This window comes from Anastrepha obliqua, chromosome 2 (assembly GCF_027943255.1).
Source record: "Anastrepha obliqua isolate idAnaObli1 chromosome 2, idAnaObli1_1.0, whole genome shotgun sequence".
Lineage (NCBI taxonomy): Eukaryota > Metazoa > Arthropoda > Insecta > Diptera > Tephritidae > Anastrepha > Anastrepha obliqua.
In genome coordinates, this window is record NC_072893.1 from 43,189,569 (window position 1) to 43,202,087 (window position 12,519).

Genomic DNA, 12,519 nt, shown 5'->3' on the forward strand with positions numbered 1-12,519 from the left:
TAGTAATGCGGAGAAAATTAGAATTCAACATAAAAATGCCCCATAATATATTTTAAATTATACCTACTTTACTAGCAAAAATAATCGTGCATTTCCCAAGCAGTGTTCGGATGTTTGTCATCTTTGTTATATTCCGTTTGCTTGAAAACCAACACATAACTCAGAACCTTCTCCCACAAAAGAAGAAAACAAATGAAGCAACTGTCAAAAATTGCTTTGAGATTGGAAATACGAATAAGAAGAGCAAAGCGTGTCGCCAGTACAGGAGACAAATTCACTTCTCTCTTCCGCGGCCGTCCTTCACCCCCGAACAAAATGTTTCCCTTCCAGATGTCTCCTCGGGTAAATGGGCACATAGTCTGACTGAGTTTTTGAATTGAAATACATGAATTTTTAAGGCCTACGGCCTAAATGTAGGCTATACTTTTGAAAAAAGTTTATATTTTGGTGAAAGATTATACTGCAAAGTTGTACGGAAACGTGTACAGGGTAGCTTTGGACAAAAGTTAACTTGAATAAGCTTAGAAAGCTTTCTATGTGAACTTTTTACTACAAACTTTAAATGTTTCTTCAACATTTGTAAGCACTTGAAAAATATATCAAATCAAATAAGAGTCTATTGTAGCCAATTGAGCTTTGTGGCGAATGTCATTCGCGAATTTTAGTAAAATATTTGCTTCTTTTTTAGAAATTTTTAAATTTTAAATAATTATTTAACAGGCCTTGCTCCATATAACTCGGTTATAATGAGCATATCTGCAAACATTTACATTTCAAAGTTTGAGTTATATACTTACGTGATTGTCGGGGTGATTTAACTGATTAATTCAAACAGAGACCCAAGCCTAAACCATTTAGCCCTCATGAATGTAGCTACTTATTCAAGCTCGGTACCGCGCGTTATTATTAAAACACAAGAAAAAAATCCTTACATATATATATTTTGACAACTAGCAAATACTCGATAAATCGATTTTTTATAGATAATTATTAATTAATCTTCAGGTTTCCGAAACAAATTAACTGAACAATTGTGATATCGGGGTCTCAGAAGGTTACACATACCGTTTGTAGTGATGCAGCTATAGCCAGTAATCGGCTTATGATTTCTCGAAGTGAGACTATTTGACACCTCACTCTCGACGGAAAAGTAAGACGGCGAGTAAGCGTACGATACTGTCGGCGATATCAACTTTGGGAGGACCTTTAGCCGAAAAATTGTGTATTGTATAATTGTATATATTATATAACAGAAATTTCTGATGGGCAGATCTCAAGGTAAAAGCTAGATAGGGTATATACTTACCTCCCTAAAAAATGATAAAAAATCGTATCAAAATATACTATAGGTCGACTTACTATATCAGCGTTGGTATATCCAGCGAATTTTGGCGTTACATCAAAATTTCCAAAAAATAGAAATCTTTGGTGGGCTTACCAAAGTTCACTTAAAGAAAGTCCTCAACGACTAGGAATGCACAGAATTCATACCGCATTGGATGAAGGGTCCCGAAAATAGGCAGACAAAATAGTTTATCTTTGTTTCTAGAAGGGCTACTAATAGGCTCCTAAACCTCGACATAAAGAACTTACAAACTATCGCTGGATACTATACAGATCATTGTAGTTTTAGTTAACATAATACAAGGTGTAGACGAAAATAAACAAGACTAAGCAAAAATAAAAACGACAGGAGCTTTGTTATGATAACTTCGAATTTATTTATTTAAAATAGTCCCGTCTGACCTCGATTACTGTTTTGCCCGATCTAAAAGCTTTTCGAAAGAGTGTTTGAAGTCATTGACCGGAATGCTCTAATGTCTAATAAATCTATCGGATTCACGTCTGGTGGCTTTGAGAGCTATTGTGTGGACGTTATGAAGTTCGGAACGTTGGTTTTTAGCCATTCTTGGTTCACTTGAGCTTTGTGAGACGGTGCCGAGACCTGTTGAAACATCCATGGTATGCCACGGAAATGTTTGTCTGCTCATGGCTTCAAAGCAACCTCCAAAATACTTTCCATTCCATTTCCCATTGACGCCAGGCTCAATGAAAACGATTGGAGGCGAGTGCTGCCTCCTGGTGGCCAATCGATGACTCAAATTCTCTTATGAACGGCCGGTCAAATAAATCCTATCATTTTAGGAGTTTACGAATTGCTCAATTTGAAGAAATTGCCTCGTCAGGAAACCCTATGTTCAGAAATTATCCGTTTTGGGCCAAGCGAAGCAACTTCTTCGCTTGACTTTGCCATCATTTTTCAGTATGCGGCGGATGCTACGGTCAGATATTTTCAGTTCTTTTGCCATTTGATTGGAATTTTTTCCGGGATTTCGCTCAAGTCGCTTCTTCACTTTTTGAACCATTTCATGTGACGTTGCAGCCACCTTCACAACGTTTCGCGATGCTACCAGTACCATTGTAACGAGTTAAGATGCTCGAGCTCACGAACAATCGCTGGTTGTGATTTTCCAACCAAATATAATGCAATCACTCTGTTAAGCTTGAAATTCATTACTGATTTTCTTTTTTCGCGTTTACTCTCGGCAATATAAAGGGTGACTTTTTAACTATTATCTTTTTAAACAGTTGGCTTTAACAGCTGACGCACGTTTCGTGTTTTGTTTCACTGTCAAACATCTTCAGGTTGGTCTATAATTTAACCATGAATCGTCTTACAAACGAACAACGCTTGCAAATCATTGAATTTTATTATAAACTAGCATTACCCAGTGGGCTTCGCACCACCATACATAAAATGTTTTTTTTATATCGTAAGAAATTTTTCATATTAAGTTTTCTTTATAGAACTCGTAAAATGTTTAAACAGTTGAATTAGTTGATTTTTTTCATTCAACATACTTTCTAAAGATGTCACAATAGCCTTTTCTGTACTTTTTTAAAATTTGATTGTGGTGGTCACCTATATACAGGTAAGGTGAAAGAGCCGATAAAAACTTGTAATTAAACTTTGATTCTTTAATTTCCATTTCAATTTTTTGCGCTAAATAAATTATGCTAAAATAAATAAAGTTAAAAATGTGTTTCCAGTTCCTCCTGGAGCATTCAATTTTTTATTACATTTTCGTCCAAAATGACTTGCAATTCGATATTGCAATGCAGCATAACAGCGATGGAGCTCTGAAATACGTTGTAATTTCTCATTTCTACGATACAAAACAATATCTCGTGGCCGAAACTGTTCACCAACCACAACAATGGCTACTTCATCAATCGTTGGTACATTGAATCGTCTGGCGTGCTCCCCAATTGGTGTTTTATGGGCTTTTATTATGATTTTGTGGCTATCGGTGGGTATCAGATCGAGTGCCACTTTGAACAATTTCACCAATTCATTGTGTTGATGGAACATTGTTTGCAATTCATTCACGATTGATCTTCTCGTATTCGTCGAAATTGCACAGCGCTGATCTAATTCACGATTATCATCACCAATAAAATATATTTGCAAAAATTGATGGTCACCATCTGGGAATGGTAGCAAAGACCCAGCTCTATGGTATATTTGACCTTGAATCTGTAAAGTTCGAGAAATATATGTAGATAACGGATCTGAATTTAACATAATACACTTACAACAACAACAGTACAAAAGAAACGCTCAAAAGCGGCTGTGTATTTGTTGTTGTTTTTCCCATACAGGCATTTCGTATGAGAGGAAACCATTACTCACATAAAATGTCATAACTCAGGAACGGCTGCATCGATTTCAATCAAACTTCACACAAACCACCTCCTCAAAGATAGAAAAGAACTCTAAAATTTTTGTGCCGATCGGTTTGGCGGTTCTTGAGTTATAAGATTACCAAGGAAATGTAACTTCTTTTTATATATATAGATTAAAAATGCGTGTTTTGTTAAGAAAGTTTATCGCGCGCTTCTTCCATTTTATGGTCAGTTTAATCGACCCACTGAAGCGGCTATTCGAGCTATTGTGACTAAATTTAGAGTGCGAACTGAAGAAAATATCGCAGCTGTATCGGCCAGTGTTAATGATGACCATCAATTATCGATTCGTCGCCGTTCGCAGCAATTGGGCATCTGTTACTCAACAACGTGAAAAATTTTGCGAAAGGATTTAGGTGTGAAACCTTTCAAAATGCAACTGGTGCAAGAATTGAAGCCGAACGACCTACCGCAACGCAGAATTTTTGGTGAACGGGCTCTTGGAAAGTTGGCCGAAGATCCACTTTTTTATCGAAAAATTATGTTCAGCGACGAAGCTCTTTTTTGGATCAATGGGTACGTAAGTAAGCAGAATTGTCGATTTTGGAATGAAGATCAGCCAGAAGAATTGCAAGAGCTACCAATCTATCCAGAAAAGGTCACAGTTTGGAGCGGCTTATGGGCTGGAGGTATCATTGGACTATACTTCTTCAAAGATGCTGAGAATCGTAACATAACTGTGAATGGTGAGCGCTACTGTGAAATCATATCCAAGTTAATTTTGCCCAAAATGCAAGAGCTTGACTTGCATGACATTTGGTTTCAGCAAGACGGTGCCACATGCCACACAGCACGTGTAACAATGGACTTGTTGAGAGGCGAGTTCGGTAAACATTAATATAACGCCTTTCGATTAATTTTTGTGGGGCTATGTTAAAGCTCATGTCTATTCAGACAAGCCTGCTTGAATTAACGCATTGAAAGACAAAGACATTTATATGTGAGATACCGGCCGAAACATTGAAAAGAGTATGCCAAAATTGGACTAAGCGGATGGACCATTTGAAGCGCAGTCGCGGTTAACATTTGCATGAAATAATCTTCAAACATTAAATTAATCGATTTAAATAAAAATGTCATGCATTTTTCTGAATTTTACTTGTATTGTTTTGCAAAGCTTTCCTACAGCTCTTAAAAAATCACCCTTATTATTACCGCGCGCTTGTAAACAATAGTAAGGACTGTCATTTAGCCAACTACCAGATGCCTGTGCATCAGCTGCGCGAGCGGTCTAAAGTTGTTTACACTTCGAGAGCCGGACCCTGTATCATTCTTGGGCGAGGTCATATCAAATTGTTTTTTATAAATAATTGAGAATTTGAGAGTGTTGAAAATCTGCAAATCATCAATCATCTTTCCGTGCACTACTCGACTACTCTACGACGTCCATTAGGTAACTTAAAAATTTTTGGATTTCATTTTTTATTTTGCTGCACTGTGTCATTTAAAAGCTATGGAAAATATTAACGTATTCAATAATTTTTTATAAAAAAAAGATTACGAAAATTATTTGGCTTTAACAAAATCCACGTCACCGTTTGTGGAAAAATTGTTTCTCGTCCTAGTAGCGGTTTAGACTACATTTACTTTTACATATCCAAAGAAAATATTAAGACATAAAATATATTTTTCACGCAATAAAATATATGCACGTGTGCTTGTGCATATTTCTGTCATCTAAAATGTACCAAAAGCATTTGAATAAATATATTTTTGTGTACCATATGCGCAGACATATTTATTTGTTAAGTCAGTAAGTTGACTCATTAAAAGTTGCAGCGAGTAAAATAATTAATTTAATTATGCATAAAATGTAGAGCTGCATACACAAACACACAGATTTTACACTTGAAATTAACCCAGTTTATTATGGTCGCAAGCGGGCAAAATATGAGACATATGAAAATAAAAGGAAAAATAATTTTAATACTAAATATAAAGCAAATGAGTGAGCAAACAAAAGAAGAAGAAGATGCAAATCTTCGTGCATCACTCGAAGGCAAATTAGTCAAAATATTTGGCGCGCAAGTTGACTAAATTGTGGCTGTGAGCAGATGTGGCCGCCGCATGACGAGAAAGTAACGAAAATATGCATTATTAAAAATAATAAAGAAAGAGAAAACTCAAAAACATTATTTGTAAACACTTAGGTATGTATTTGGTATGTATGTGTGTATCATATATGAATGTGTGTATCATATTTGTATGTATGTATAACGTGCAAATAATTTAGTCGGCCGAGTGTGGAAAATGTATCGATTTGGAAATGGATATGAATGGGCACTTGTGTTGGATGTCGCTGCCTGTTTGTTTTTACTGTCATGTTCAATTGGCAAACAACACGACTTTCTGTCGGCGCATTTGGCAACCATAAGTTGGCAGTAAGACAAATTCACAAAAAGCATTTGGTTTACACGAAAACTTTACAATTAGCGAATAGGAAGTGGGTATTAAATAAATACTTAGGGGTGATGCAAGGTAAAAAATTGTGTATGAAAAATCAAAATCAAAAAAGTAGTTAGTCATAATTTTTCAATGAAATTTGGATGAATAATACAAGGTGGCGCAATATTTATCAATCACTATATCGGAAGATTTATAATTTTTGTACATGGCGTCGTTCGTCGATCATATTTGACATTTGCGAGTTAAACAGCTGACAGCTGCAAAATACAAACAGACAAACAATGGGGTGCAAAGGTCAAAGTAATGGTTATGGTAGTGGTTGTATGAGTTGGGGTAAGGCCTTTATGCACTGCAACCAGACTCGTATTTTGTGCTTAATTTAATTATTTAGCATTTCGCGGAATCGAACACGCTCCTTAAGAGGGAGCATTTGTAAGTCTTCATTCTCTAGTACATAGGTACGAGCTCAAGATTCTGTGTCTCCTGTGACCTAATGCTTGGTGATTAAGTGATCCATGGACTCCTCTTTACCACAGCAGAACCTGCTTAAAAACAGGGTGAACTTCAACATCAACGTCAAAATTGTTCTAATGACAGTTCAATATATTATTTATAAGCCATCAAAACCATTTGTGTCTCAGTTTTGTTGAATTTTTTTTTTTTCTGTGATGGAATTCGAAGGTAATAGAGTGATTGCGTTATATTTGGCTGGAAAATCAGAACCAGCTATTGTTCGTGAGCTCAGTCACCTCAAAGTGAATAAAATGTTTGTGTATCGCACCATAAAACGTTACAATGATACTGGTAGCATTGCAAAACGCTATGGAGGTGGACCAAAAAAACCGCAACAACCCCAGAAATGGTTCGGAAAGTGAAGGCTCGACTTGAACGAAATCCACGTCGAAGTGGAAGAAAAATGGCCAAAGAACTGAAAATATCGCAAGACGGCATTCGACGCATATTGAAAAATGAGCTCAAGGTCAAGGTTTACAAGTTCCAAAAAGCACACGATCTTTCACCCCAGCAAAAAAAAGTTCGGTGCGAAAGAGCAAAGGAGTTGTTGCGCTTGCACGAACGTGAACAATTTCCTAACATTGTGTTTTCTGATGAAAAAGATTTCCCAATTGAGCAGTTCATAAACACTCAAAATGATCGTGTTTACTTGACCGAACGCTCATACTAGAATTCGAGCCTACGTATGGCCACTCGAAGCAATTTTCCATCGCAAGTAATGGTTTGGGCCGCAGTGACCGCTGATGGACGCTCTCCAATCGTTTTTATCGAGCCTGGTCTCAAAGTGAATGCGACTTATTATCGGAAAAATGTTTTAGAAGCTGCTTTAGAGCCGTGGACACGCAAACATTTCGGTCGTAGACCATGGACGTTCCAACAGGACTCGGCACCGTCTCATAAAGCTCGCGTGAACCAAGAATGGTTAAAAAATATGTTCCACACTTCATTTCGTCCACACAATGGCTTTCGAATTCGCCAGACGCAAATCCGATGGACTATTCCATCTGGTCCATTTTGGAGAGCAAGGTGACGACTAAAAAATATGCCAGGATGGATGCGCTGAAAAAAGCGATTATACGAGAATGGATCAAAATACCTCAAGATCACATTCGTGCAGCATGCAACTCATTTTTTGACCGTTTGAAGGCTATAGTCAAGGCAAAAGGTGGTCATATCGAGCTAAAGTGAATAAATGTTAAAATTGTAATCATTTTTGAACAATTTTGTCTTTGAAATCAATAAAAACTAATTTCACTCAAAAAAGTTATGCAGTTTTGAAAAGGTAACACTTCATATCGTTCACCCTGTAGTGCTGGATAGTCTTATTGAATTGAAATATTTATTGCAGGCAAAGTGGCCAGTAAGTATTCCACTGAGTAATCTGAGGCCTTTTTCATCTAAGGTTAAAGCATATTTTTCCCTGTTGGCATTAAAGTTCAGGAGCTTTTTGGAGTCACTAAGACCTTTTGTGCCGTTCCAGTGGAATACGGGTTTTATTTGGGTATATATTCTGTAGTTTCCTGTTTTAGGTTGTTTTTGTTATGGAGGTTGGCCCTTCGGACCCTTTCTTGGCATAAGGCCCTTCTGCCTTCTCGTTTGCTATGTGTTTCTCATGTCCTGGTACCCAAATCAGGAGAACTTGATTAAGAGTCGCCAGTTTGTTGGGTGAATTGTTACACTCTATTAAGACTTTTGAGCGGCCTCGGTAGTCTCAGAGATTGCGGGTTCGTAAAGCATGTCCTCGCACTTTTCCAAATTTACCTACTTTCCTCAACCCCCAAAACTTATCCTTTCCCTCATTACTCCCGCACAATAGTCAGTACATTATTTGCACTGTGGCTGCTAAAACAAGCAAAAACAAAGAAAAACACAGAGTTACGTATTGCATGAGTGGCGCCAGCAAGAGGAAGTGGGCAATCAGGGTAATAGCGCAGACACACGAAATTTAGCGAAGTCCTCAACCATCTGTGCGATCCTTCTAGCAGAAAAAGGTGAAACACAGATGGGGCTCCAAGCAGTAAGAAGGCGTTGTTCTCAAGCAACGATAGATGGCCATTCCCATTTAGGACTGGTAGAGACAGGCTAATCACCTACCCTGTCAGAAATCAAAATAGATTAACGAAACCAACGCAAGACTGAGTCTTCCCGAGGCCCTCCCGAAAGGAGTAAACAAGGAAAAAAAAAATAAAAAGTTAGGACTTTTGAATTAAATGTAAAGCTATATAAGATTTTGAGGACTGATTGACTGTTCGAAAGTATTTTAGCTTTTACTTTTTCGAACTCTCTTTCGGATACGATTTCCACTGTTCCCAATATGGCGAAAAGCTCCGCCTGTAAAATTATAGTTTCTGTACTCAGTGTTAAAGACTTGTGTGCTCTCGGCCCCATTATTCCTGCTCCTATCCCTTTGGCACATAATTGGCTAGTATTCCACTTTTTCAAAGATAAAAAAAAAAGATTTCCATCATAAAAAATATTTTGTTTTTGTATTTAGTAAAAGAGTTATTCAAAAACAAAATTGGATGATAAATTTTGCCCCACCTTGCATGACATAATAACAATTTTAGTGTTTGCAGTGTGCCCAATGGCCGACACTTCAACGATCTTAAAAGATCTTTTCTGTCCTACTACAAGTTTTAGAAGTACTTAATACTAGTCCTATTGACTGACAGCCCTCCGTCGCAGCAACTGCATATATGGAGATACCGAGTATGATGATGCGAACCACACCTGCGGAGAACAGCTCTGTAACGCGCTATTGGTATATTTACACCTGAAGAAATAATCGAGAAAATGATGATGACGAAGAAAAATGGAATGCCGTCGCAAATTTCGTGGAGGATATTATCTGAAAAAAGAAGCGTGAAATGGAAAGTTATGCTGAAGAGCATTGACCATAGGTTTCTCAAAACAGGCGACCCTGGACGCAGGATGAGTAAGTAAGTGACCTTCTTATGACGCCGTCTTGATCCTTTACCTCGAAGCAATGCAGAAGCAGGGGTGGTGGGAAAAATCCAAGAGAAGAGAAGGGATATTTTTAGTAGAATTACCACACGTAGTAGCGAAGATTACTACCATATATGGAACCAAGGCACTTTTAACCCAACCTCACCGCCAAAAAAATAAAAAATAAAACCTTTTGATGTTTGTGTATCACTCACTATTCTAGAGGCAGGCCGTTGACAGAGGGACTAACACGAATACCTTCCAAATAACTAAACAAACGTGGCCCAATTTCACCAAATCCAGAATTGAAGAGTTTTGAAGAAAGCCACGAGCAGACATATTCAGGTTTACATCAGTAATAACCGACCACTGGCCCTTGGAAGACCATACCAGGAAGATAGGGTGGCCGTACAACGATGGATGTAGAATCTGCAATCAGTAAAAATCTAAGGATTCAGTGCTTCACCGCCTGTATGAGTGCCCAAGTCTGGGTGCTTTGCGGCATAGAATACGGGGGGAATTCTCGGTGGTTTACTTGAAAGAAATTGCAGAGAAGAGTTTTAACGACATAGGCAGATTCATAGTCAAATCAAGATGGCTCGACTAAGAAAAAGTATTGGCTCTACAAGTGGTTTATCAAAATGGCATTTTTTGTGCTAATTGCGACTGGGCTATGTCACTCAGACAACACCTCTACCACCACCACCACCATGAATGACGTATGACGCCCTAATGTTCATATATTTATATATGGTGGATAAGAAGCACACACACCCACGAACTAACAAAAGCATAACAGCCGGCATGCACACTCATATTTTGTGTTTAATATGTTTAATTCTGTCCATTAATTGTACTGTCAAGTGTACTCGTAACGCTTGAATTGTTGCATACAGGATTAAAAATCAAATGGACCGAATCTATTGTACATGCATACACAAATATAATACATATTGACATATTGGTATGCGGTATGCGGTACTCATTATATACACACATAACATCCATATACAGTGACCGACAAAAGTCTACATACACTCCCCATTTCTACTGGATTGAAAGTTCAAAAACTTTACTGAACAATGTGTTTACACGGTTTTATTTGAAAGCTTGTTCTAATCATTATAAACTTAAAAAAAATCCATACATTAACATAAAATAGCAAAGCTATGGCAAAAAAACTAAAACCAACGTTGAGAAAAGTCTACATACAGTACACAAATATCTTACTCCAGTCTGAAAAACTTCGCTTAACTCTAAATAATATTCCTTCTTAGTATTTAGTTGGTCCACCATTAGCATCAAGTACAGCTTGAAGCCGTCGTGGCATCGGGGTGACTAAATTTGTTAACTCTGCAGAAGTTATATTGTTCCCATCTTCTATTAGTCGTTCTTTGAGTACTGAAGCGCTTGAAATCGGATTTTTTCTAATTTTTCGATCTAAAATTTCCCAGACATGTTCAATAATATCCAAATCTGGGCTTTGCGGTGGTGTATTTAATTGCCTTGGAGCACGGTAAAGCAGCCAATCCTTCACAATGTGTGCTGTGTGCTTTGAATCGTTATCTTGTTGAAACACCCAACCCAGACCAAGCTTCAAATCATCCACCAACGATTTCAGATTGACTTCCAATAGTGACTTGTATTTAATTATAACGATCCATATTACCTTCAATCAATACTAATCTTCCAACTCCAGATGCAGCAACAGCTCCCCAAACCATTACATTGCCGCCACCGTGCTTCACTGTTGATACCAAATTCTTCGAACTCAGTGCAGTATTTTTTTTCCTCCACACTTTTGCTCTTCTATCGCTACTGAATATATTAAACTTCGACTCATCTGTCAACAAAACTTTTTGCCAAAAATCCTGCCGCTTTTCCCTGTGTGCTTTGGCGAACTCCAGGCGAAGTTTACGGTTTTTTCACAAATAAGAGGCTTTTTTCGTGGTGTTCTACTATGAAACCCGTTTTTGTTCAGAGCTCTTTGAATTGTTCTTGGATGAACACATTTGCTGGATGAGCTTGCTATATCCTCGGTCAATTTCGGAGCAGAAACTTTTGGATTTTCGTCCTCTTCTGTTAGAATCAAGCTGACGTCTCTGCGAGATAGTTTGCTCGGGCGGCCACTGCATGGCTTATTTTCAGTGAAACCACCATTTTTAAAGTTTTTTACAATGGTCTGGATTATTGCACGACTTAAGTTTAAGAAGTTTAAAACTAAATTTCTAACGTCAACTGATATTTCTTTTTGAGGAGCCTTTGTAGACGCTTAAGTATTCAAATTGCAACTAAAATCAATATTAGCAAAGCAACAAACATAAGAAAGAAAGAAATATACAAACGGTATTTTACCGTTATCACAACATAGGATATCAGAGTACAAGCTAGGAAAGTGGTTCTGTATGTACACTTTGGTCAACGCTGTTTTTGCGTTTTTTTAGCATAACTGTGTTGTTTTATGTTAAAGAATGGATTTGTTTTAGTTAAGTCGAATAGAAAAAGGTTTCAAATGAAATTGCAAAAACACATTTTTTAAGCAAAGTGTTTGTACTTTGTAAACAACGAAAGAGAGAGGTGTATGTATGTAGACTTCTGTCGACCACTGTATACGTATGTATCGGACTACGACGTGGGACTAAGTGGGTGAATAACTTGAAAATTATGTGGGATTAAAAAGTCATCGGCGGGGATTAGTTGCTAAGCAGGAATTTATGTGGCGAATGCAAAAAGAAAGCGAAATTAATAATAGAAATAGAAAATGAAAAATAAATACATATATTTTTTTGTTTTTTTCAAAAGCAACAAAAGTGACAAACCTACTTCTTTTCTAATTTTAAAAAAGAAAAATATTCTCTATTAAATACGAGTAAATATTTCCTTAAATATTTTTTCCGAAAAAAATAA